General features: G+C 38.2%; 1 protein-coding gene across 2 annotated transcripts in view; it reads left to right on the top strand.

Moving 5' to 3' along the window:
• Gpc6 (glypican 6) overlaps positions 1 to 25,763 on the top strand; it is a 989,931-nt gene that overhangs the window by 252,149 nt on the left and 712,019 nt on the right. The gene's annotated exons all lie outside the window — the stretch shown is intronic.

Consider the following 25,763-nt stretch of genomic DNA (forward strand, 5'->3'; position numbering starts at 1 on the left):
GGCATGTATGCTATAGCAACACCCTCGGAATACCCATCACAATGAAATCAGGAATTACTTATGCACTGAGGTGTAGTGTTTTCACAGGGCGAGTCTGCTCCTACTTCCTTTTAAAACATCATTTTTCATCTCCATACCATAGAGATGACAATAATGTAATGACTTCTTTAAAATATAGTCTAATTTTCTCAGCAAGTGTACTTAGACGGAATAGAAAACACAAAGGGGCTCTCCATATGGTGATAGAATCTTATATATTCTCTGACATGGGAGTCATATTGTATGTGTGTGTGAGAACATGTATGTAGAATTTTAATTTGGAAAGCTTTTTTTACAGATGGGCAGCTGTCAGGTAAGTGTGAAAGGTGTGGAAAGTTGGCTAAGGATGACTAAAGTGTCCTCATTGCTTGTAGTAGGTCACTTTTTGAGAGAGATGTAAACATTGAATTATCAAGAAAGCAGGTTTGACTGGGCATGCCAGTGCACAGCTGCAGTGCCACCTTGGGTAGGTAGGGGCAGGAAGATCAGGAATTCAAGGCCAGCCTGAACTTTGTAAGACCGTGTCTCAAACACAGAAAAAAAATAACAGTCCAGAATTTACTTGGATCCTAGCAGAGACTACTTTTGATTTCAGACAAAGTAAGTCATTCTCTGAGAGGTACCAGACAAGAGTTCTTGGAAGAGCTCACTATCAATTAAACATTATCAATTAAATCCTTAAAACATTGATTAAGAAGGAGTCGCAGTAATCAGAAGAGTAGAGGACTGGCAGAGACACATGGCTCCAGAGAGATTCTGCGCATGCCCACACACATGTTGATAGTATTGATTTTCCTCCAGCTATCATACGTTTATTAAAATGCATCTATCTATTAGGTAGGTATTCTTCAGAGGTATCTTATTCCTTGTGCTAGACTTCCTGTGTTTTGTAACAACCACACAATTTCAGATCATAAACAAGACAGAAACAAGAATGTGGCTTTTACTCATTTAGTTTTAACGATTATAATTTGAGCTCAGGTTGACATGGCTAAAAGTTAGTTGGGTTCATTTAATATACCTGTTCTTCTTTAGAGAGCTGCTCTCTGGCACAGGCAGTTATGTTTCATAGTAAAGCTTGGAGTGAGAGAAAAGGAATTGAAGGTTTCCGTGAAGTTGGTGCATATCATTTTAGGGTAGAAGGCTAACGTGAGACTCATGGTCATGCTTATTTCCACTAACAATAGGGCAAGGCCAATTATACCAGTCTACGGAGATGGAGAGCGGAAAGACTGGATTTCTCTTCATTGCTATCTACCATTATTCTCAGCTGTTCCCTATTGCTTATCTCAAACATTGCCTGCTTACCCAAATCGGCTTCTTATTTATAGATTTCCCCAGCAATTTAAGCGTGGTGAGCACATTCTAGATAGAGCATATCCAGACAGGCGTGACTTTGTAGGTCCCCCTTCCATTGCATCAGAGCACACTGCTGGACATCTGTATAACACCCCACGTATGCACACACGGTTCCCATTCCCATCATGCCGCTGGAGAGGAGAGGTGTCATAACTCAGCTTCTTGTGCTGCTTGTTCTTTTGTTCATTGTGTTATCTATAATTCATTAGGGTGAGAACACGAACCATCATAGGAAGCAATTAGTCGATGCCTCCTTTATGTTTTCTAGGTCAGCGCCACAGTGGCATGCGTTCCAGCAGCAGCCTAGTCTTCCTGAGGTCAGAATGTTTTGGGTTGAGTTTAACCATCTCAGAAATGTTCTCTCTGGCACCAGACATTAACCCTACAACTTCTCCCGAGGGCCGTACTTCTAGTAATGAAAATGAACTGAGCAGGGATTTCATGGTGACAGAGATCAGGACCATGTTTACAAACTGTGTTACCCTGGATTTGTACATTGCAGAACACGGTGACCTGCACTCACAGGGTCATTTAAATATAAGTCAAGGGGAGGTCAGATCTTTGTCCAGTGGACTTGGCCTTCCTTTCTCTCTCCTTCATTTTATTTCCCCTTCCTGTTCTTTCAACCCCTGTGTAGACTTCTGCAGATCTTTCAAAGACACAGATGCACTCAGTCAGTTGCTTATTGGATTATGTGAGAAGCCATGACCTCTTTTCTAATTCTTAGACCCTCCTACTCCAGGCCTTGCAGGAGCTTACAATGCTTTCTTCTCCAGGGCGCCTGAGGGATTATCATTTGATTAACACCTATCCTATTGCACAGTGGTTTTGTTTCACAGACAAGCCAATTTCTTTAAAGTATAGCTTCATCAGGTGCTGAAACCAGCCCAACCAGAAGGGTTCCTGGTCATGAATGTTAATGAGGAGTATCTACTCCCTGAAAAAGGTTCACTAATCCTTTGAGTAGGAATGGGTACATTGCAGGTGAAATTTTATTTCAGTTAAATTGATCTGAGTTTCTTATTTTAGTGAGAAATCAAGAACAACATTTAATGGGAATATAAATTAGAGCTTGCTGGAAATGCTTTTGTCTTCTGCTCACAGAACACAGTAGCTTTGAGTAGATTAGTCAGACAACACTGTGTGATGCCAGTTGGCTTCTCCAGTGCATTCAGCTGGGCACAGGGTGATAGACTAGAAGGCATTGGCTCTACAACTGGCATTTGGTATCAAGAGTTATGGAAACAGAAACTACTTTTTATTCCTGTGCTGGGATGGCATAAGAATTTTTATTTCCAAACACATAAAATTTCAAAGTCATAAACTCGGCCCCACCAGCTTTTGTATATCAAAAGGTTTTAGATTCAGAAGAAAGTATATCTTTATTAACATTTTTTTTAATTACCATGTCATTATAAGGTCATTGAGGAAGGGACCTTAGGATTTACAAAGAATTGAAGAGTTACAGATTTTGGACTCCTAGAGTATAATTTTTCTACTCTCAATGCTGCTCTCATTTGTGTGTTATGTGTGTATGAGTGTGGTATGTGTGTGTGAATGTGTGTGTGTGTGTATGAGTGTGATGTGTGTGTGTATGTGTGTGTATGTGTGTGCGTGTGTGTATGTATGTATGTGTGTTTGGGTATGTGTGTGTGTGTGTGTGTGTGGTATGTGTGAGCATGTGTGTGTGTGGTATGTGTGTGCGTGTGTGTATGTGTGTATTTGTGTGTGTGTATGTGTGTGTGCGTGTGGTATGTGTGGGCATGTGTGTGTGGTGTGTATGGTATGTATGGGCATGTGTGTGTGGTATGTGTTGGCATGTGTGTGTGGTATTTGTGGGCATGTGTGTATGGTATGTGGTATGTATATATATGTGATATGTGTGGTGCATGTGTGTATGCATATAGCCATGGTAAGTTACACAAAGGAAGCCCACTGTTTTCCGATCAGAAAGACACATGTAACTTAGTCAGTGTCAGTGACGTGGTTCCTTCTGTGATTATTTTCCTTCAAGTAGTGTCTGTGACAATCAGTGCAAAACGGCCTGCTGAAGCAGCATTCTATCTCTAGATCCTCACCAACTGGGATTCCAAGTGATGACCTTTCTACAGAAAGTATGTGGGCAGTGGAATAAGGAAATTATTTTTTATAGCTTGGATATGGAAAAGGCCCACCATGCATTGTGAGTTAAAAGGTTGTTCAGCTAGGTGGAAGTAGGAAGCCATAGTAAACCATTATGAGGTTGTTGAGGTCATTGTATATGTGTTTTCGGAATGAATTGTGAGGCCCTTGTCCTTGCTTTGTTCTGTCTTATGCTTTTTTCCCATGATTTGAATGAACAGTTTTGTTCTCAGACCAAAGACAGCAGGACCAATAGACAGTAAACTAGAGACTTCCAAAGTGTGACAACATACATCTTTTTTTTCTGTATAAATTAATTATATCTCATCTTTTGTTATGGCAATGGGAATCTAATATTATGTTTAAAAAACAATATTCATGATTCATAAACCAATATAATTTATAAAATACTTAACATCTCCCTATCATTTTTACGACCAATACCATTTCTCTATCATCCCCAAGCAAATTTTGGTTGTATGATTGACACCAGCAATGGCATATATCGTTGGACAGTCCAGCAATTCAAAGAAAGCAAGTGTTTGCATGAGTATTAAATTTCCTATGATTCGAAAATTCTGTTCTATAGGAAAAAGATCTCATCGTATGCTGAGGAAGTACTGCTTAGCATCTTAGAATAATCCTACTTGGTCCATGAAGTTCATATTTTTAAAAACACATTTACTGTTTCAGTACTGTCGTTTCTATTCTTTCAAAAGATCTGTTGAATAGACAAGTAGTAAACTTGAGAATGTCTATGTCTATACACACCCACAACCTCCATGCTGTTTAAACCCTACCTGCTGGTTTAATTGAATGCCAACAACGTGAAAATAGCAGGAAAACTTTGGTGTCAGACAGGAATCAGGGATGTGAACTCTTAATATCTTTAAAAATAGTCATCTAACTATCATCTATCTATCTGTCAATCATCTATGAATCTTTTCATCAGTCTACCTATCCATCTGTCTATCTGCCTATCCGTCTGTGTATCTATCATCTATTATGTATTTAAAATGAAAATAAATCATTCTCTGGTGATTACAAGAATCTGCTGTATCAAACCTGCCCTCTCTTCCATAGTTCTTATTTATTTGACACCTCTTTTAAAAAATGCAATTGAATATTCTCTGCTGAAGTCTAATCTCATTAAGTGTAGGAATTGTCTGCTGTTTCTATTTTATCTTTCCATACTTGACTTAATATAGCTGATAATTAATATTGCTGTAGTGTTGTCTCACTGGGGTACTAACCTGTGCAGACCCAAGGGCACACACTGGTTAGATGAATTGCATAAGATCCAATAATAAATATGACAGAAGAAAATAGGAAGCCTTGAATTCTTTTTATCTATGAACTCTTAGGGTCCATAAACCTGGAGCTCCTATTGGATTTCAACAGAGCTTCTTCCAGATAATGTAATGGAACTAATTTTAAATTCCCTAGACAAGGGTGGACTTCACTGGGAGGAAAGCTTATAGAATCTCTTCCTTAAAAAGCAGGACAATTATGAGCATATCTCTCAATCAGCAAATTTCTGGTGTCACAAACATGTATACCTGTGTCAGATATCCAGAACACAAGTTACAAAGCTAGGTATGGTGTGATCTTGTAATCCCAGCACTGGGAGGCAGAGGCACCGGATTCCCTAGGGCTCCTGCCCAGGCAGCATAAACTAATTCATCAGCTACAGGCCAGAGAAAGACCCTGTAGCCCTAAAATAAAGAATTTCTAAGAATCATACCTGAAGGTAAAGTTTATCTTCCAAATTCACAAATATACCTGTCTACACACACACACACACACACACACACACACACACACACACACACACAACTACATACATGCACAGGAAGTGTTAGGAAGCATATTCTTCCCTTGAGCACTCATTAAATAAAATCTCTGATATTTAATACTGAATATTTTGATTGTTTGCCCTTTGTGGGACACAGGAATCTTTATTCTGCAGAGGCATTGTAGCTATGACTAAGTCCTCAGGTTTTTGTAAAAACACAGAGCTGAGCTCTAGACCCTGATAAAACAGATGTCTGTAATGTCAAGCAGGCATAGACCTCCCCTCTGTAAGGGGTCAGGGAATAATAGATTTTATTCATTAAACACATTTCTATGTGTTTCTATTCATTATAATAATGAATTATACCCAAGAAAAACAACTGACTCTATCCTGGAAGATCTATAGCATATATTTATTTCGATGTTTTCTCTTAGATATTTAACTTTACACTCTCTAAATTACTTTTTAATTCCTGACTTGTGGTTTTGTTTCTAAATCATTACAAAAGTCAAATGGTTTCATTTCAATATTACATTCTGACCCAAATGGAAGGTGCTAAGTGTACAAAGTTTCATAACTTAGTATGCTATAAATTTAAAGTTGATAGATAGTTCCCAGAAAATAATAATACAATCCTGACATTTCATACATGGATATACAATATGATAATTTTAATGCCTTATCTCTAGGTGTTCAGTTAAATGAAGTATTATCAGCAGACAGGTGGACAATGCTGAGAGCTGAAGCCAGGACTCACACATACTAGACATGCAATCCTCCCCTGATGTGATGTTGAGTCCTTGAAGTTTAAAAATGGTAATTTCTGCATTTAATATAGTATAAAGTTAAGAATATATTCAGGCCTGAAGGCTGAAGAAATTTTCTGTTTTCTGGAGATAATATTCCTTTCTCTTAGTACTTTACAACAGTCAGTACATTTGACTGTGTTCCCTTTCACAATGACCATTGTGAATCTAGAATGACCATCTAGAATACTGGGAGACGCCAATAGCAACAAGCTTAGGAAAACTTGTGATACCTAATGTGCAACATAAATCAAAGAATATCTTAAAGAAATACCTAAAATAAACAATTCCCTGTTTGTTTTAATGTAAGGAAAGTAGAGATATAAGGAAAAATAAAAGCATAGGATTTGAGAAATTTTTAACTATTTTCATGACCAACCCTTATGGTTGGTAATTCTTACCTACTCAATGGTTTGATAAGCCATGCTTGTTCTCAGCCCCTAGAACTATATAGTACTATATAGTACTTCCTAAAGGAAGTAAATTCCAGCCATACATTCAAGAGTTTTGCAAATCTACTACAAAGTGAGGACCTGAAATCAGGCAAACCCGCCTGTCATGTCCAGGATTTGTTTTTAATGTCTAATGCCTAAAACTGTAAATTATATCCTTAAACCAAATAGAAAGAGGAATCAAATACAATGTGTTATATATTTTAAGCTATTAAAGATTTAAAATTTATTGAGTGAGTATTAATTAATCTTATCAGAAAGAAAAAGAGATAAACGAGAGATGGGGTGTTTTCCAACTCAAGAAGATTTTCTCCATTGTCGCATTCTAATTCATGAAATGATTTTTTCCCCCAAACGTTTCAGGTGACGAAAGTAGATTCTCCAGCCCTTTCATCATTCATTCTTTAAAAGGGTACAGCATGGAATTCAATACTTTTTTTTTTAAAGGATATTATGTCATGTTCCATTTCACCAAATTTGTCCTGTGAACAGCACAAACCATAGGTAAAAATCTTACATTCAAATAGTGCAAATACTGGAAATGCATCTGATTGACACAGTGACCTTGGGCACATCTTAAACTCTTTGCACAAAACAAACAGGGTTTGTTGTAAAAGCATGCTGTATGCAAGAACTCTGCAAGTGTCCGGCAATGTGTTGACTTTTACTGTTTGACTACTGTCTTTTGCTCTTCACCCATGTTGCCATGCTCTAGCAGGTAGTCCAAGGGACTTCAAGCAATGATATTTAAATGATGTGGGATTCTTCTCTGCATGCAGGGAATACCATTGGTGAATAAACAAACTGCCTTTGCCTGTTGATAGGGCAAATCTTAGATAGGCCGGGAAAACTAAACTGAATGCTGGGAGAAAGGAGGCAGAGTCAGAGAGAAGCCATAGAGCCACTATGCTTCTCCTTGCTGGTATGCCATTGGCCTTGTGGTAAAATATAAAATAATGGAGATGGATTAATTCTGTATGTAATCGCTAGCTAACAATATGCTTAAGTAATTGGCGAAGCAGTGATCATATAGTTTCTGTGTGATTTTTTTTTCGGGGCTGAGCAGCCGGTAACAAACACGTGGCCTTCTTATTACATTCGAAATGCTAATGCTGATGTCTGCCCTGAATTAAAACGTAGGTAAAATATTAGAAGAGATTGAGGACATTTTATGGTAAGAAGATTGACAATTTTTGTTAAAAGATAAAAATTATCCTAAAACTTAGAAACAATCTGGAGTTGTGGAAATCTGATTGCAAACAGGAATTCTAGAAATCAGGGAGTCAATTGTTGAGATCATGTTATACAGACAACTTGAAATCCCTGGTAAATACCAGCTAACGAAGTGTACATGGCCGTGCTCTGTGTGGTCGATGGCTATAGCTAGCTTGAAGTGACGATAGGAAAGCACTCCTAATGAGTCTCTGGATCATTCGATGTGTGCTAACAGTACTTTTCAATAATAAGTGCATTTCTGGCTGTCTACCTTTCATTTGGGTTTCCTGTAGCGCATGTACATAAATCTTTACATGAAGAGCTCACACGTCAGAGCATCTACAACTAACTTCCCATGCAAGTTGGAGGGAGTATTAAGCTAACAATTGGGCTTTTTTTTCTTTGCTAGCCTACTTTCCAAGTTCTTCATATAATTAATATTAATAGTGTAATGAGAAAATTAGTGTTTTATCTAATGGAGGAAACGAAGATCAAGGTGCCATCTTTCATATGGCTATTTCACATACATGATTCCTTTCTTCGTATAATGTCATTTACCTTGGTGAAATTCTCATGATAGTATCGAATTGACAAAAGCAAGTGTAACATGTTGAATCTGTGATATTTCCCATGTCCTACTTTGTAAAACATTGTACATCTGCTTCAAATATTTTGCATACAATTTGCCTCAATGACAATATATGCAAATTTATAGGACAAAGCACCCTACTATAAATACTGCAACCAGCAACTCTGGTGAGCACATTACTGATGATAATTGTTCAATCTGTGCAATGAATTGAGTTTTCTCCGTCAGTAATTTACCACACAACTGACTTAGTGTATAGATCACTGGGGATGGATGAATACAAACAACTTCATGCACTCAAGTTTTCAGATCATGGAAAATCTGAATGCATTGGAAGCTCTGCAGAAACTTGCATTATATAAGAACATGAATATTCAATGACTTCACATTTATAGTGTTTACTAAATACCTATTGGTTTTCATAATTCTATTTTAACAACCTTAAATCTGTATTCAAAATGTCTATTTCCTAAAGGCTTCATTTGTTTATTCATTAGGTATTATGAATGGAAAAAACACACAGTAATATGATGTAGTCTTGGCATGATGCCACAGTTGAGTGAGAGCTGCTTCACTGGGTACAAAACAGTCTTATTTTATTCAAATGCTCACTCGCTACATTAACTTTGAACTGAATTTATTTATGCCAGTTTCTTTGAATAAGTCAAGACATTAAGATTCTTTACAATAAATGTTGCCCAATGACTCCCATCTACCTGAATGTCTTTTTTGCCAATGACTAATGTATTCCTTCATTTCATTTCATGGTCTAAGGAGGAAATACCAGAACTACGTGCTGGGTGTGTTCCCCAGTTCTCTGGTCCTTCCCCTGGTTGGCCCTGTATGCTCTTTTTTTCTTCACATAAATAAGACACTTTGAAGGGGTTGTTCCTATTATGAAAGTTGATGAATTTGCTCTAAATCATAGGAAAAAAATATCAATATATATTTTCCTTGTTAAAATGTTGCTGATGACTCAGTTTAACCCTACATTTCTGTGAGCATAGTACAACATACTTAGAACTGAGTGAAAAGGTAAGTTGTTTCTCCTCCCCCTGATGTAAAACCTCACACGTGACTTTATTTTCATCTGCCTTTGCCCATTCATTTAATTTCAGAAGTTCTTCTTTATGTGTTTCAGAAGCAATAGGGGAATACATCATTTCACATATTTTAAACTTGCATGTAGTGTTTTTCTTTAAAAAATAAAATAGGTTTTATTATGAGAAACTGCTCCAGTAACCTTTAGAAGTCTAATAACTTGAGCAACGATGACTAATGACCTTTATCTTCACAAACACTTCCTTGCCATGTAAACAAACATCCTCACATGCAGTAACCCCATTGCCAGAGAGCCAGCATGGTACACTACACTGAGAAGTTGATTTTTCCCCTTAAACTCAGTGATGAGATCCTCAGTTTAAATGTCATAATTAAATTCTTATACTGGAATAATAAGATTTGCAAAAGTAGCATACCTCTTGAGAGTAAAGAAGAATATGTTTCTCTTTAAAAAATTTTCAACAAGATTGATAACATTTATGTAATTGACTACATACCATTTCTTGTAAACCACGATGTATTTTTGCAAATAAATATGTATTGCTTATATTCTCTGTTTTCTCTGGGAAATAGAAATAAACATAGTCTTAGATTATACTCTAGCTTTCGCTAATACTGCTGACTTGTTGGAAGTTGAGCTGAGTACGCAGGAGCTGAATGGTTTTCTTTCTGACTGTTGGTGTTCGAAACATGCCCAGGCTAATGGAGGATCATGAGTAGAAAGCTAAGCCATGCAGGGTGTTCATTAGATGGAACTAGAAAGACTCTAGGGTTTGCCTAATCCTCCACTTGTTGGAGATAGTCCCATGCTTTTCAATTAAAATCTCCATTTACATCCAGCTGGCAAAGTTAGCATCCCTTTTACCAATAAAGAGCAAAGGTCGCTGACTCCTACTTGAACAGATGGTTAAAAAATATGCCCTTCCCTTCACTGTGCAGATACCTTTGAGCTACCCATAACAGGCCTGGGGAGTGGATTCTGAGGAGTGGAATTGCACAGGGACTTTCGCCTTATTTACTGATGTCTCTTCTGTGGCTGCTGGTCCAGATGCTGCAACGGCTGTTGCTGTGTGGATTGGGATTCAGTAGCAGCTGCTGTGCTTTGCTAGAGTGTCTTTCCGAAATTCAGAATTTAATAGTCTGAGACCCTAGCCATTGAAAGCTATGCTGAAAGTTAATTTGCTGAATCCAAGTTTATTTTCCTGCCTCAGCTATGGTTTTTGATGGAGCCTCTCTCGAGTGTGGGAAGTACTCAATTGGTGCCTCATAGATGCAAGATGCTAAACCCATGCTGGCTACAGGGGAGGCATGAGGTTTTCAGCCTAATGCCTTAGCTGGGTTAGGAAGGCCAAAGTTTATGTCTGGGAGGTGCAGAAAGTTCTGCTTGGAGAAATATTTTGAGAACTAATGAGAGTGTAAACTATAACTGTTGGGATGATGTTAGCTTACATTATATTTTTCAAGATGTTGATGTTATTTAATGGTTTTCCTGATAAATAAGCATGTTTTCTTTCCTTATTTATTATTACTTTTTATTATATCCTTTCTTTGTAGAGAGGTAATTTTTCCCAATAATTTGAAAAAAAATATTGCTTTAGTTGATGGATAACCTTACATCCAGAGGTATGTGGACAGTAAAGGTTGGACTTGCTGGGCTATTTTATTTAAAACATACTAAGTGGATAGTAGGTAGGCAGTGATGTAATTATGGATCTGGGAGGAGTTAGGAGGACTAGAGGTGAATATAATCAATATATATGGTATGAGCTTCTCAAAGAATTAATAAAAACATTTTTAGAAGGAAAGAAACATCAATAATGTGAACAAGGTCCTAAAATTAGGAGGCAATGTCAGGAATTAATTTGTTCCATATTCTACCAGGCTGATTCCCCAACAAGGAACACAAGTCATATTGACTTGAGATGAAGATTTCAGCTCCTTTTCTCTTGTAATAGAAAACTCAGGTTCCTCTACCCACTGTTTGGGTTCTTTTCTAATCCCCGGACTATGAAAGTTTAAAATTTTGTAAATAAATTCACAATTTTGGTTATAAAAAGAATTTTGTGAATAAGTCCATGTTCTGGCCTTCTTAGTTGGACAAGATTGAATTTGGTGCAGTTACCCATAAGAAGAGCAATAACCTGAACTTCACCTTTCCACTCCGAGAAGCTCGTAGGTATAGGTGCCATGATTAAACATAAACATTAGGAGAAAGTAGCTGTATCTAGAAATTTAGTCCTCCAGAAGCAGTCCAGCCAGGCACTCTGCAGTCCCTTCTAAATTAGAGACAGCAAGAGATTCAGCACTGGAGGGACACTGGGAATATTTAAGGCTCACACATACAACTTACCCTTAAAAGACAACAGCACTGGGTGCTGAAGCAGAGTCCCACTTTAAGCATGAGTCAGAATTTGCATTGAGAGCTTGGTGGTTGACTCAACTAGAGGGGCTCAGAAAGGAGATTGATATACCAGGTTCCCGCAAGTCAATTAGGAAGTATGGTACCTCAAGATGGAACTAAAATTTCATTGCTGTAGACAAAGAAGAACTCTACAGGATGCCAATCTGATGGCCGAGAGTATCATGTTTAATGCGAATGTAGGAGATTATCAATCAAAGATAAACTCCTACCAACCGTGTGCAACGACATGTCTTGCTATCATTATGGAATGAAAAAATATTAATATTGTAGATAGAGTTTGATAAAGTTACAAGTTGTCATGTTTGTATTTGATTGCAGAACGTATTACTGGAAGCAAACATTTGTTACTTGTTTTATTCTTTATCTTGTAATTTTTAGTCCAAGAGGAAAATGGTAAGTTAGTGGTAATATCACTATCTTAAGGGGATATTAATTAAAACTTTTAAATTATCTACAGAACTGCAGATGTCAGTAATAGTTAATACTTCTTATTTATAATAAAATATAAAAACTTTATGTGTACTTGAGTTTGTTTTAAATTTAGACACAATGCTTTTGCACGTATTTGTATATACACATATATGTGTGCATGTGTGTTTTCATGTGTATGCTTGTGGTGTGTATTTCATTATAGTCTTTAGGTATCTGATAATAATGCATTTAATTTGAGAATGGAACATTTCCATTGAGAACAAAAGAAAGTTATTATAATATATGTTGTGTTGTAGTTTTGGCATAGTTCCCTACATTTAAGAGTTTTCTGTTAAAATAACAGTAGCATAATTTTAGCTGTACCAAAATAAATCATTACTGTTCTAGTCCGATGCTGTATGCTGGAGGCAGGTTTTAAGTCTTTCTAATTCTCTGTCCCTGACTCTCTATCTCAGTGTGACCGTGTTCATGTTAAGATGGATGCTGAGACATCTGTAATTTCATCAGTGTGTTCCTTTCTTCTAAAGAACACTTTGTCCCTTCTGAGAAGTGAATGGCTCTGACATTTGAATGTTACAATATTTTGTTTTTGTTTTGTTTTCCCAAATAATGCTTTGTCACATGAATTACTTCTAGGAAAATGCAATTCAGTGTTTAAAGATCTTATATTCTTAATAAAGTATTATCAAGGAGTTAAGTTTCCAAAATTGACCAAGACTGTTGTTATTACTACTCTATTTTTAACTCTGCTTATTCTTTTCATGGTTAGATATTTCTTACCTTCTCCTTTACTGGTTCAACAGATTGTCTTTTGCTCATAAACCGAGTCCTAAGAAAGTGAGGAGAGATGGACTGTCTGTCATATCAGATTGTTTTGTGCTTATATTCCTTTTCCACACTTCAGATTCTCGTTTTCCTTTGCCAGTCTGTCTCTTCTGCAGTTTTTCTTTTCTCTTGAAGGTGCAGCCTCGCGCATCCACCATGTGTTTGAACTCAGTGGCTTGATCTTTGCCTCAGATTCCGTGTTCCTTCTGCCGTATTTTGTTGCTGTCAGGAGGGAGGAACCCCACGAGGTCTAGCATTCTGCAATTTCAGCCTTCAATTATCTACCTGCGCCACGCTGACAGGTGTTGGCCCTTCTGCAGTTGTCGAAATGAAACGTATGTAGGAAACGCTCTGAAAAGAATTTTAATGGGATCTCATCCATTGCTTACATGACAAGGTTTTAAAGAAAACTTCCTCTGGGATAAAGCAATCTATATTCCTTGAATTACCAAACTTAAGCTTCTCTTCACCTCTTTGCCTTTTCTAATAATTGGAAGGCTCTCGATCTTGTGTTCATTAGGAGGTCTCTATTTTTTTGATTCGCAAGGACGTCACTGCTTGATGAGGCTTTGAAAAAATTATGTTCATGTTTTCTTTTTATCTAGTAATGCTAGCAAAATAGACTTGTTAAAGATAATTCTGGTCAGTGTAATCTCTTCACTTGCATTAAGAGAGAAGGGGGAAAGTAATGAGTGTAATTTGCCTGTTGATGGTAGATGGCCTTATGGCTGACCTGGGATGAGCTCCAACTTAAACAGCACCTAATAGACCATAGGATACTGATGCATGTAATTATGGCATTGGAGAAGCTTGTGCATGCTATAAACTTACATGACTATTATTTCGCTAGTAATATTCTTGCTGTAGACTACTGGCAGCTATGAAAGCAGTTGCCATATGGTTATTTTACAATAGTTCGTGTAAGAAGTTTTCAAGGTATTGTTCTACCCAAGTAGCTACATTATATGTTCACAGAGCCTGTTGTATATTGTTAAGTATTATGTATACTTAAACATGCATACACATTCACCTGCATAATAGCATACAAACGTACATATAACACGGTAGTTCCCAATTGTTGCATTTCTGCATGAACCTACAGTAGTTCTGTACATTTAGTGAGCTGTGTCCTTCTGAACACGGATGAGTGTTTAAGATGAGGTGGTTAAGTAGAGAAGGCATTCTTAATTGGCTGGTATAATAATTCCTTGTGGGCTGTCCATGCAGCGCTCTGGCTGTAGGGTGGACTCACTACATGTCCCAATGCAACACTGGATTCTTAACCGACATGATGAGCTATGTGGAAGCTCAAGACAGGGATAGGCATGTATGAAACAAAACATTCATTTGAAAAGGATGAAAGAGCATAGTTTTTGGAAAGTTTCATAAATACGTTTCCTGCAGTTGTGAGTTCTGAAACAAATCATCTTACTGTTATGATAGATATGAAGTGGCAGGTGTGGGACTCTCCATCACCTTGGCACAGCTTCTAGGTGTGAACATCCCTGGGCTCTCCATGGTTGTGCTGGATGACTGGTATTGAAATTGGGTTTTATGTGGTCCTTGAACCAATCATTTGTGGAGGGAAAACTTGACCTCTATGTAGTACTGCTTTAAAGGAAGGTTGTGATAGCTGGTGACTACAATGTTTAATACTTATACCCATGTATTATATACCTACCTAGAAAGTTCTTCAGGAAATGGTGCATCCCAATTTTTATGGCAAGCTTGCATTCTATATTAGAAGTGTGAAAAAATGGGCATTGAAGCAAAAATCTCATAGGAATGGATGACGCATTGTACTGGGTGGCTTGTCGTCAAGTGTGTTATAAAAGGAATAACTAATAATACATTAGTTATGTATTATTAGTTATCCTAAGAGAATACATGAAGTGAGGGGCTGTTTATAGTCTGTGGGCATCAGTTCTTCAACAATGGAAACTGCACATTGAGCAAATGAACTTCAGTGGAAAGGCAGGATCACGGGTGTATGGGAGCAGGCGTCTGTTGAATTCCCAAGCCACTCAGATTGCTTCCAAGGATGTAATAGTGACCTCGACATTTTCTTTATCCACTCTTTGGTAGCTTGGTCTACATGAGGGACTCCTAGCAGTGGGAACAGGGCCAGTCCCTAGTGCTTTCGGAACCTATTCCTCATATTGGGTTGCCTTGACTTAATACAAGGAGAGGGAGCCTAGTTCTACTGCAACTTAATATGCCTTCCGTTGTTGATACCGTAGGAGACTTGTCCCTTTCTGAATGGAAACAGTATGAGTGGATGGGGGTGGGTGTAGCGGACAAGTGGAGGGAAGGAATGGGAAGAGAGAAAGGAGGGGAAATTGCGGTCAAGATGTGAAATAAATGGATAAATTTAATTAATGAAAATAATAGTTACTTTCTTCTCAGTGGGCCTCTACAATTGGCAGTAAAAATTTAAAAGCACTCATTGTGGTTTTGGTTACCCCCAGATTAGGTCTGAATTTCATCCATACTGAACCTCATTAGATCATTGCATATATAAACTCAAATGTATGTCTCCATCCTTTAAGGATAGTGCTTTGGGAAAGCTTACTGCAAGAAAAGAGTTCCATGATAATGATTGTTCTCAATTACTGAGAAATCATTCTTATAGATTGAATTTGAGAGCAGAGTATAGTGGAGTGAGGGAAATAAGAGATTTGGCACAAATATATTCTGTACAAATTATGTTAGGTATGAAAGAGGGAAGGATTTAGAGGAAAATAATCACTAGAGGCAGGACCCATCCCTGCCAAACCGCTGATCACAATGAACATACTCAGGAGCTGAACGTGGGCTCTGACCATGACGAAGATTTCTCTGTGTGAGATACCTGCAACTCAGGTATGCAGTACAGAGGGTGTCTGTATTGAGAAGGCTCAGGGGCGGATGCTAAACACGCAGATGAATGCTGCGCTCTTCTTCAATGCTGCCTGTACTGGCATGTTTCCAAATGAAACAGTCACCTCAGCTGGGAGACTTTTCCAGATTTCTCTGTAGATCTCATTCTACTCTTGGACTGGAGGAGGGCTCTTCTATACCTCATAAGATAAAAGCCTGTGCATAGTTTCTAACAAAATCTGTCCCTACCTGTACTTACATCCATTTGTTGAATGTGTTGTAACATCTGGAGAGAGACTTTCTAAGCCTCAGCCTCAGTTGCTGTCATTTTGTAATATTATTAATCACTTTACTTACCTAGAGTATTGTAACTTCTTACTAAGTGGAGTAGTAAACATGACAGTCAACACTTTGGCTGAAGAAGAGAATTTTGATTATAAAACGACCTAATAAAGGAAGTATTTCTCGGCAATAGCAGCTTGTTAACACAGTGTGATAGGAGACTGCTTGTCTTGATGTATTTAGCTTCTGTGTTTGCTCACATGGACTGAAGAAGTACTTGGACTCCAGACGAATTGCTTTCTTTTCTCTTTGCTGCTCAACTCAAATGTCAGTCCCTGGCAACTGGGAATAGTTGAAACCATTTCACACTTTTGCGGATCGCCATGTTAAGGTTATTTCCTCAGACTGTTCAGGCCTTTTTTTAAACATAGAAGAAAATGAAACGCGTGTCTGGCACTTGCCCAGCCTTGAATAGCATTCAATGCAGTCATACTAAGAACAGAAGCTCGTTTTTATTTATTATACATCACTACAAGCTTCTGAACATGGCCATATGCCTCCAAAGCAATTTTATGAAAGAGTATGGTACTAAATTAATTGCCAGAGGTGGTGTTGTAGGCCTGCATTACTAGCATTTGGAGGGAAGAAGCAGGAGAATTCAGAGTGTTAGTCACCTTTGCTATGTAGCATGTTTGATGCCAGTCTGAATTATATGATGAGACTGTATTTAAAAAAGAAAAGAAAGACATAAATCATTCATAACCAAAATCTCCTATTCAGACTCTTACAATGAGGCAAGATTATCTGGTGTGTATTCTTAAAGTAGATTTAAAATAAAAGTTTATTATTATAAATGAGAAGTGATTTCAAGATGCCAATTGAATTAGTTGTTATTTAGTGTTAATCTTTTAGATAGATGCCTTGAGGTTTGATTCCATATTTATTTCATGTTTCCATAAAATACACAATGTTGTTTAATGTCACTGAACATATTTATAGTGTCATATATAATATATATTATATGTGATATATATCCCCACACACATAGTTTCTGATGTATCTCAACTAATTAAAATGGAATGCTTTCCCACTGCTGGCCCATTTATCTTTCCGTGGAATATGAGATCTTAGCACCTGTGGTTCTACATTAATTGACGATTTGACTAAGATGAAATATTCACCAACCCTGACATTCTTTACCATGGCAGCTGAGTTGTGATGACGCAGTACACTAATTCCCATGGTGCAGTATTACATAGGTGACTGAGCTTACTGACAGTACATGGGGAAAGCTGATCATGCCGCACTGATAGAGTCAGCAAGGCAACATTGATGGTACCGAGTGGTACAAAGTTGGCTTGTTCTCTCTATTGCTGTATAAACAGCCATCTCAGACCCCAAGGGTGTGAGGATGGATCAGGAGTATAGAAGAATGGGCTGGAGAAGGAGAATGACAGAGACGGTAGTGACAGAAAGGAAGGGATGGGAAAAAGGAGAGGGAGAGATATCATACAGTGCTCTGTTAAGACTATAAAAGATTTGGTATGCTGCACATTAAAAAAATGAAAAGACAGAAATGAGTGAGTAGGTATAAAGTGGAATAAGATATAACAAATAACTCTAACGACTAAAGTTACATTTTAAAATTTTTTAATTGTTCAGGACCAAACTAGTTCAGCACAGATGCAAAGAGATTTCCTTTTCTGCCCTCCCCTTTTCCCCTTCCTTTCCCTATCTTCCTCCCTCCCTCTCTCCTTCCCTCCACTCCCCTCTCTTTTCTTCCCTTCCCATGCCAACTACTCCTTCTCTTCTGTCTTCCTCCTGCCTTCTCTTCTCCTGATGTATGCTAAAGACATACTTTTAAACGGTTTTGAAATGGTAAACGTTCCAGTTAAATAAGACAGTCCACAAATGCTAATATGTAAAGTAAAAGCAATAGACCATAAATTTAAAAATATTTTTCAGTTAATATACTGTTAATGATATTCCCTTACTTAAAATTTGATTGACTGATTCCAGTCTTTGTATGAGTCTCGAGCATGTTAAGTTTGTGACTTTATAATATGTACATCATATGTTTTATTATACACTTATAAAAACATTGAAAGATATTTTCTGCCTTTGCTTCATTTATATAACTGTGGCTTATAGTTTTGGCCATAGCACTGTAGAGAAAATCTTGTCCTAATATTGTATTATAGCAACAGGAAGGGCTAGAATCAAAGTCATTACTACATTTCCTACTTGCTTTCTACTTCCTCGCTCAGCTCTCAGTGCATATATTGTCCCTGAAATACAAAGACACACACACACATGCACACACACACACACACACACACACACACACACCTAATTACTGCCCTGGTTTGAAAGCTCTAATTCTGCTGATTAGTTAGCCATACGTGAGAATTAAATTTAGAATGTTTTGGTTTATGAAAAATTTGCATGGAGAGAAATCTTGTTTTCATTATTAGAGATGAAATTGATTCACTTAAGGTTTTAATACACCAGAAAATCAATAGTAAGAAGTTGTTTTGTATAGTTTTATGCCTTTTATAAATTTATAACTTCCGGACATCCTTGTATTTTCCAACTGCTGTCTCAAGACGTGACATGCAGCTGCAAATAGACTCTCCAGCTGTGAAGTAAACTTAAAGAGGGGTGGGCTCAAATGATCAAACATAGGAAGAATATTCACATTTTACATTCTTAAATATTGACATGAAAATTGAGTCTTTTGCTGTCATTTTGTAATCTGGATAACGTAACTGAGCCAAAACACCCAGGCTAAGTCTTAGGCTCCAGTCATCGGCCTTCAGTACCTAGATTTTTATACTTTGTTCATCATAAATTTGGTCTCTATTCTGTGGACATTGGCAGAAAAGGGCCTGAAGACTCCGGAGAAACTTGTGGAAGGATCTTTGATCTGGGCACTCCCCAGGGATTTCAGCTGCGGCCTTGCGTTTCTCCTGCATAGTGTGGTATCTCATAATGAGAGTTTGGAAAATTTCCAACATGTTTTAAAAAGAAATAAAGAAGGAATGAGGAAGAAAAAAGAAGAAAAAATAAACACCCAACATGGGAAATTTGCTTAAGTCACGATTGAGAACAGCTAGGAATGTTCTGTTTCATGTGAGAATCTTTTGAACATGTTAGATATAAAAGAAAAAAATGAGATTTTGTGAATGATGGGTAGCAAGGAGTTCTTAAAGGAGTTCAGCAACATCAGCACCACAGGTAACTTGATGAAAACACTGATCTTAGACCATATCCTAGGCTGCTAAGTGAGATACACTGAAAGTTATCCCAGAAACCCGTGTTCCAACAAGCCTGGTGATTTTGTTGTAGGTGACAATTTGAGACATTCCATACATGTTCTTAGGTGTGAAGTGATCTTCGGACATGTTCCGTCATTTCATGGAGCACTGAAAGAACACAGAAGTCTATATGTTCTAAGAGACTATTGCTGTTATTGGCCTGTCAAGATGAGTTGAATCAATCATCTTTTGTATTTTCCCTCCCAGAAGGAAATGTTAGATCTCAATAAAATGCTTTGTTCAGCTGAACTTTCTATTTTCAGAACACTCTTTTTTTCATATTCTCAAGTGCAAGACCTCAGCAATGTTTTGACCCTCCATTTCATGTTAGGTTCCTTAAACCACATGGCTACAGAGGAAATAATCTACTGGGGATGGAATTTAATAAGTGAATGTTTATGTGGGCATTTTGCCATCATTTTCACAGCATCATTGGCATATAACCTATACACTTATTATGTGTGCCTATTATAGGTGGAACACAATAATATATATATCCTTATCCGTGAGCTCCAAACATGCACCACTCAGATGAATGAAGCTATGGCAGATACAATTCATCAAGATGAGATGGTGTAAAACTGGTCCTTAATTGAATATAATTGGTGCGATAGAAAGAGAAATGCAAGGGATGATTCGCAGGGGTGATGAAGTTGGAGATTTCAGGAATGATGCCCAGATAGTATTGTCTCATTGTCTCAGCTGGGATGATGCTGAGTTGCTGGAATTACCCACAATCCAAGAAGAGGGAGAAAGATCAACCCACAGAGATGTCCATGGAATCTTAGTCCTGCCGTGCTGTTATTGTACCCTATGTGCACTCTGAACTTCAAGAATGTGGAATTGTTTTAAGCCAACCCAGCGAAATGTTGTTGTTACATTAGCCATGGGAAACTAACCTCCATACTATACGATTGAACAGGACTAAGTATACAAATCAGAGGTTTTCAGAAGTTACATTATTATGCAACCATTACCACAGTGTAGCGATAAAATGTTCCCCTACGCCCAGAGGACCCCAGCCCCGTGTGTAGACTGCTCTCTCTCCCGCCGCTCACCACAGTTCATCTGGGTGCTGTCTCCATTGGCCTCCTCTAAATGTTGTGCATAAATAGATTCATAAGCCAAATTTGTGTCTTTATCTTTTCAGCTTTCGTTATAGTTGAGTGGTTTATCCATGTTTTGGTTTTATTTAGTAATGCCAGGTTAAAATTTTTCTTGAAAAATCTGTATGTAATGGTATGCCTTAGAAAATGTTTACTATTTGCATGTGAGCAGGCAAAACATGTAAGAATGTTGTTGTGGTTATCACGTCACTGGTTGATATGTAAATATTGAAATATTATCCCCCCCTTTCTCTCAGTTTAGTGATTATCATGTTTAAATGTGAGTCAGAATCACTCAAAGGTCTATTAGCATGCAAATTGTCAGTTGTTACTTCTTGGGCTTCAGAGTTTGTAAGCCTGGCCTGGGACCTGAAGGAGACATAGACAAAGGCAGGTGAATGTAACGTAATAATTGCCAGATTTAGTGAATGCTTGGGATCCTATACAGATTAATGCACCAGGATACTCTGTTTTTTAAATGGAAAAACAAACCGAAGGGAAACTATTGCAGTTTCTGCAGTTCTGTGGGGATGGAACTTCCTTAAAAGAGGGTGAGAGATTGTGATCTCAGTTGCTATGTTGCTCAGAGATGACAGTGACTGACGGATTTTTAAATTTTCATCCTGCAAACTGAAAGCTCTTAGCGGGCTACAGTCTTCCACACAAGGTATGGGTAATAGTTCTCAAAGCTTCCATATAGCCCACTAGGATATCTTATCCTGTGGGCCATGCAGGGTAATGGAAGAACATGCTCTCCCACTTATCTTAAGACAGAGAAGAAGATAGGATTGATGGGGATGACTCAAAGGCCTGCAAACAAGTCATTCGCACAGGGCTAAGGATGTAGCTCAGTGGCAGAGCACTTGGCTACAGTGTACAAGGGGCAGAGGTCTAATACCAGTGCCATAATAAAGAAAAATTCAGACAACAACAATAAAGAAGGCATTCTCAAAGTTTTCGTCATAGACCAAAACAATGCTGTGGAAAATGACCCCAGACTCTGTTCTTCAGGTCTAGTTCAGCCTCATGGAATCTGAAGCCCTAAGAGTGACTGTCAACAGCTTACATCCTCTTTATCTCTCCTCTGAGTAAAGCAGGAATTTAAGATTCATGTTGCACATCTTTTACGTGCTCTGTAGGCTCATGGCTGCTTCAGGAGACTTGTTGTGAGAAAGAAAATTCTTAAACATAGTAGTATTAACAGGGTGGTTTTCCAGAAACATTAGTGATTTAAGTTTTTTAGAAATATATACATGGAAGAAGAGCCGATAAGACATTTTAATTCTAAAACTGCAAAATAAGGTTATATTATTCAGGGTACAAAATTTCATATCCAACAACTCTTCACCATTAATAAAGAAATAATGCCAAAGCAAACAAAATCAAATATGACACACAACACATAGAAAGTTGTCTTTTATTAGTGATAGTTCAGAGAGATTTATTCATCTTTATTGCAGAGTATGAACAGTGTAAAGCTAAGCCTTCATTATGTTGTGGATTTTGATTAAAACATGAAACTTTACCCAAACATTCACACGTTTGAGAGCACTAGTAAGCACTTGGCAAGCTGGTAAACATAAAATCTGATCAATTTAATTACATTTAGTCTCCACTGGGAGAGGAAAAAAAAGTGCTGGAAACCAATCATCCATGACTACATCAGGAGTCCTACACATCCACATGGCGTCCTTCAGGGATTCAGCATCGTTAGAACAGAACTATATAGATATTCTGTAGGTAAGTGTTCTGCCTTGGAAGCACTTTCTCTTTGCCCCTCATGCAAACCAGGGCATCTTATGATATCTTTACCTTCATTTATGATACTGACCCCTTCAGTATCTTTCATACCAGGAGCCCAAGGTGTTGGGTGTACCCTGCGGTGGGGGGGGCACTCTTGCTCTGAGAGCAATCGTCATTAGACATTCCTGGGAACTATAGCAGTATACCTCACAGAAGCAAACAGATAGCTCCCTGTCATCTCTCTCTTCTGCAGCTGTGGGCTCTCGAAGCTAACAGCCCTGGGAAGTATGGGTCAGGGAATGCTAGAGTGGTAAAGGAGGCATTACTGTCTGATTGCAGATAAATGTCTCGTCTTTTGAAATAGGACCAAAGTACATGGTTCTGTGACCCCATGTTAGCAGCTCCTCCACCCAGGTCACTGTAAAATTGCTGAGAAACAAGACATGGAAGAAGGAGCAGGGAAGGCTGTTCTCATAGTTGAGAAACTGAATTTGCAAGTCGAGTTGATTCTATTATAGTGTTGACTAGACCAGCATGATACAGGAAGGTGGGGGTGCTGCGTGACCAGCCCATGTCCTCAGAGTGATTGGAGGGTGAGAGAGCCGCAGAGGCTCACAACCTTGAAGCCTACATTTCAGTTTTGTGTGGTTCTAAGATGTTCCTTGAGCTTTTTGGTGCCTTCTAATCAGATACCAGGGTGATGAAAATGGTTGTCTGTGAGATACATTCTCAGGCTCCTCACTAGTTTATTTATTTGTTTGTTTATTTTCTTTAAAAAAAATCTATCTTTTTGTCATTTTGCATACCAATCCCAGTTCCCACTCCTTCCCCTCCTCCCATTCCCTCTATATACCCTCCCACCACATGCCCCACCCACTCCTCAGAGAGGGTAAGGCACATTGCTTTGGGGAAGGTCCAAGGCCCTCCCTACTCATCTAGGCTGAGCAAGGTATCCATCCAATAAGAACAGGTTCCAAAAAGCCAATACAAGCAGTAGGGAAAAATCTTGGTGCCATTACCAGTGGCCCCATAGTCTGCCCCAGCCATCCAACTGTCACCCACATTCAGAGGCTCTAGTTTGGTCCGATGCTGGTTACTTCTCTGTCCAGCTGGAGTTGGTGAGCTCCCATTAGCTCAGGTGAGCTGTTTTAAATTCTTTGCTCATATTCTGACTCCTCCCACAATTCCATTGGACTTTGGGAGCTCAGCCCAGTGCTCCACTGCGGGTCTCTGCCCCTTCTCCATCTGATGCTGGATGAAGGTTCTATGATGACATTGAAGATAGTCATCAGTCTGACTACAGGACAGTACCAGTTGGGGAATCCTCTCGCCGCTCACTATTAGATTGGATGGAATCCTGGAGCCGTCTAATCCTCCTTCCATGCTAACTTTTTTTTTTTTTTTAGTTTTCTGTCACCTCGAAGCCATTAGAATCATGTTACTGAAAGTACGCTTTTCAAAATTGCCTATTAGGCTATGAGAGTATTGTGGGACATCAAAATGTAAAATTAGCCCTGCACATATTTTATTCTTTTCATATCCAGTAGTTTACTTGGCACCGTACCATCACCTAGATGAATGATTAACAGAAATGGCTTTCTTGCATGTCTGAGGGCGGGGAAGGCCAAGATCAAGGTGATAGATAGATCACTGTCTAATAAGAAGTTGCATTCTCGTTCACAGATAGCATTCTTTTTGCCTTCCTGTGCTGTAAGGGTGAGAAAGCTCTCAGCCTCAAATTAACGCACTAATTGCAGTTGCCTAGCTCCACCCTTGTGACCTCATTACCCCTAAATGTCATTATCTCCTGAAAGTATCATGTTAGGGTATTAGAAGTTCAACAAAGGAGCCTGCGAAAATATTTCTTTAGTTGATACCATATAACATATGACCTATAATTTTTTTAGCTTTTTTCTTCTTTCTATTCATATGATATTTATCCAATGTCTATTATGTGCCATGCGCTATTAATATACATTTGTGAGTAAAACAGAGAAATTATTTTTGTGACACTGACTTTGTAGCATGTGCTCTGAGGAACAGAAAACTCTCATTTCCTTCTTTCCTGGCCTATATCCATCAGCGATGAATACCAGTTTTATCATTTGAAAGCAATTTTTCTTTTGTTATGAGGTGAAAATGGTATTTTATTTCCTACACATGACCAAGTCAGAGGCCTCTGTTTACCATAATCTGCTTGTAAATACAACTAATTACAGCCAGCATCTATGTGATAGTATGAAGCTAGTGTATGTGTGTGTGTAAGTATTGTTTTGTATTATTAGGCGTAAAATGTTATAGATCTCCCTGTCACTTAAAAGAACAAAAGAATTTGTCATAATAAGAATATTAAGTTTATGGAGAATAAAAATAAGCAATTTTGAGCTATTAGAATCACTGTGTTAGTGAGTATGAAAAAGAGGGGGAGAGGGATAATGTGAGGAGATGGGGGGGTGAGAAATGATGAGAGGAAGAGAACTTAAGTCCAGGCCCTGGTTGGCCTTGAGCTGGTGGGTACCTTCCTACACCATCATGCCTAAATATATCTTTATTTCCTCAAAAATATTTTCAGGGGGTAGGTTGCACAGAGCAGGGACAAAACTCATCCCTGGATGGACGCATCAGAACTGTGCTTTGCTGTAATGGCAACATTCAGCAATGATAATTTAGAAAAGCAAGATAGCTCCTGGGCCTTCACCTGTGCCCCAGTTCCTATTCCGTCCTCCATACCGTTTAATGGCAAAAAACTTGAGCCCAGTTTCTGTATTCATTGGATAAGAAGTTCCTACTTTAATACGTTTACAGAGAGAACCAATTTAATGCATAATAAAGAAGAAAATTATAAGGAATCAATATAGAAAATAATTACATGAAATGCCTGTCAAGGAATCTCTTGCAATGATACACCTTACATTTTTCTTTACTCCCTAGATCAGAAATAAAAAGAGAAATGTTGAGTTTCACAGGATATTTTTTTTTGTTTATTGAAGAAAAATTGACATAACAGTTCATGACAAGAGGCATGACTTTGAGAGAGAATATCATGACATAATGTACCACATTTACCACAACCAGCCCACTGGTAGAGCTATGTAAAATGGCGTCTGTCAACATCCTCACCCTATGATGAGCTGCAAGGGTTTCCTCTGGGATTTAGTGACATGACTGAACATTAGAGAAGATCTCTAATCCTCTGCTGGTCTCCAGTAACTGGCTGGAAACTCCTCTTTCAAGACTTACAGTGATTGGTGGTTTTACTAGCACAATATAAGTATAAAAATTGCAGACAGTTAAAAGTACAATCTAGACATCAGTACTATCCTCACAGTATCACATATA

The sequence above is a fragment of the Microtus pennsylvanicus genome, chromosome 15 (genome assembly GCF_037038515.1).
Source record: "Microtus pennsylvanicus isolate mMicPen1 chromosome 15, mMicPen1.hap1, whole genome shotgun sequence".
Lineage (NCBI taxonomy): Eukaryota > Metazoa > Chordata > Mammalia > Rodentia > Cricetidae > Microtus > Microtus pennsylvanicus.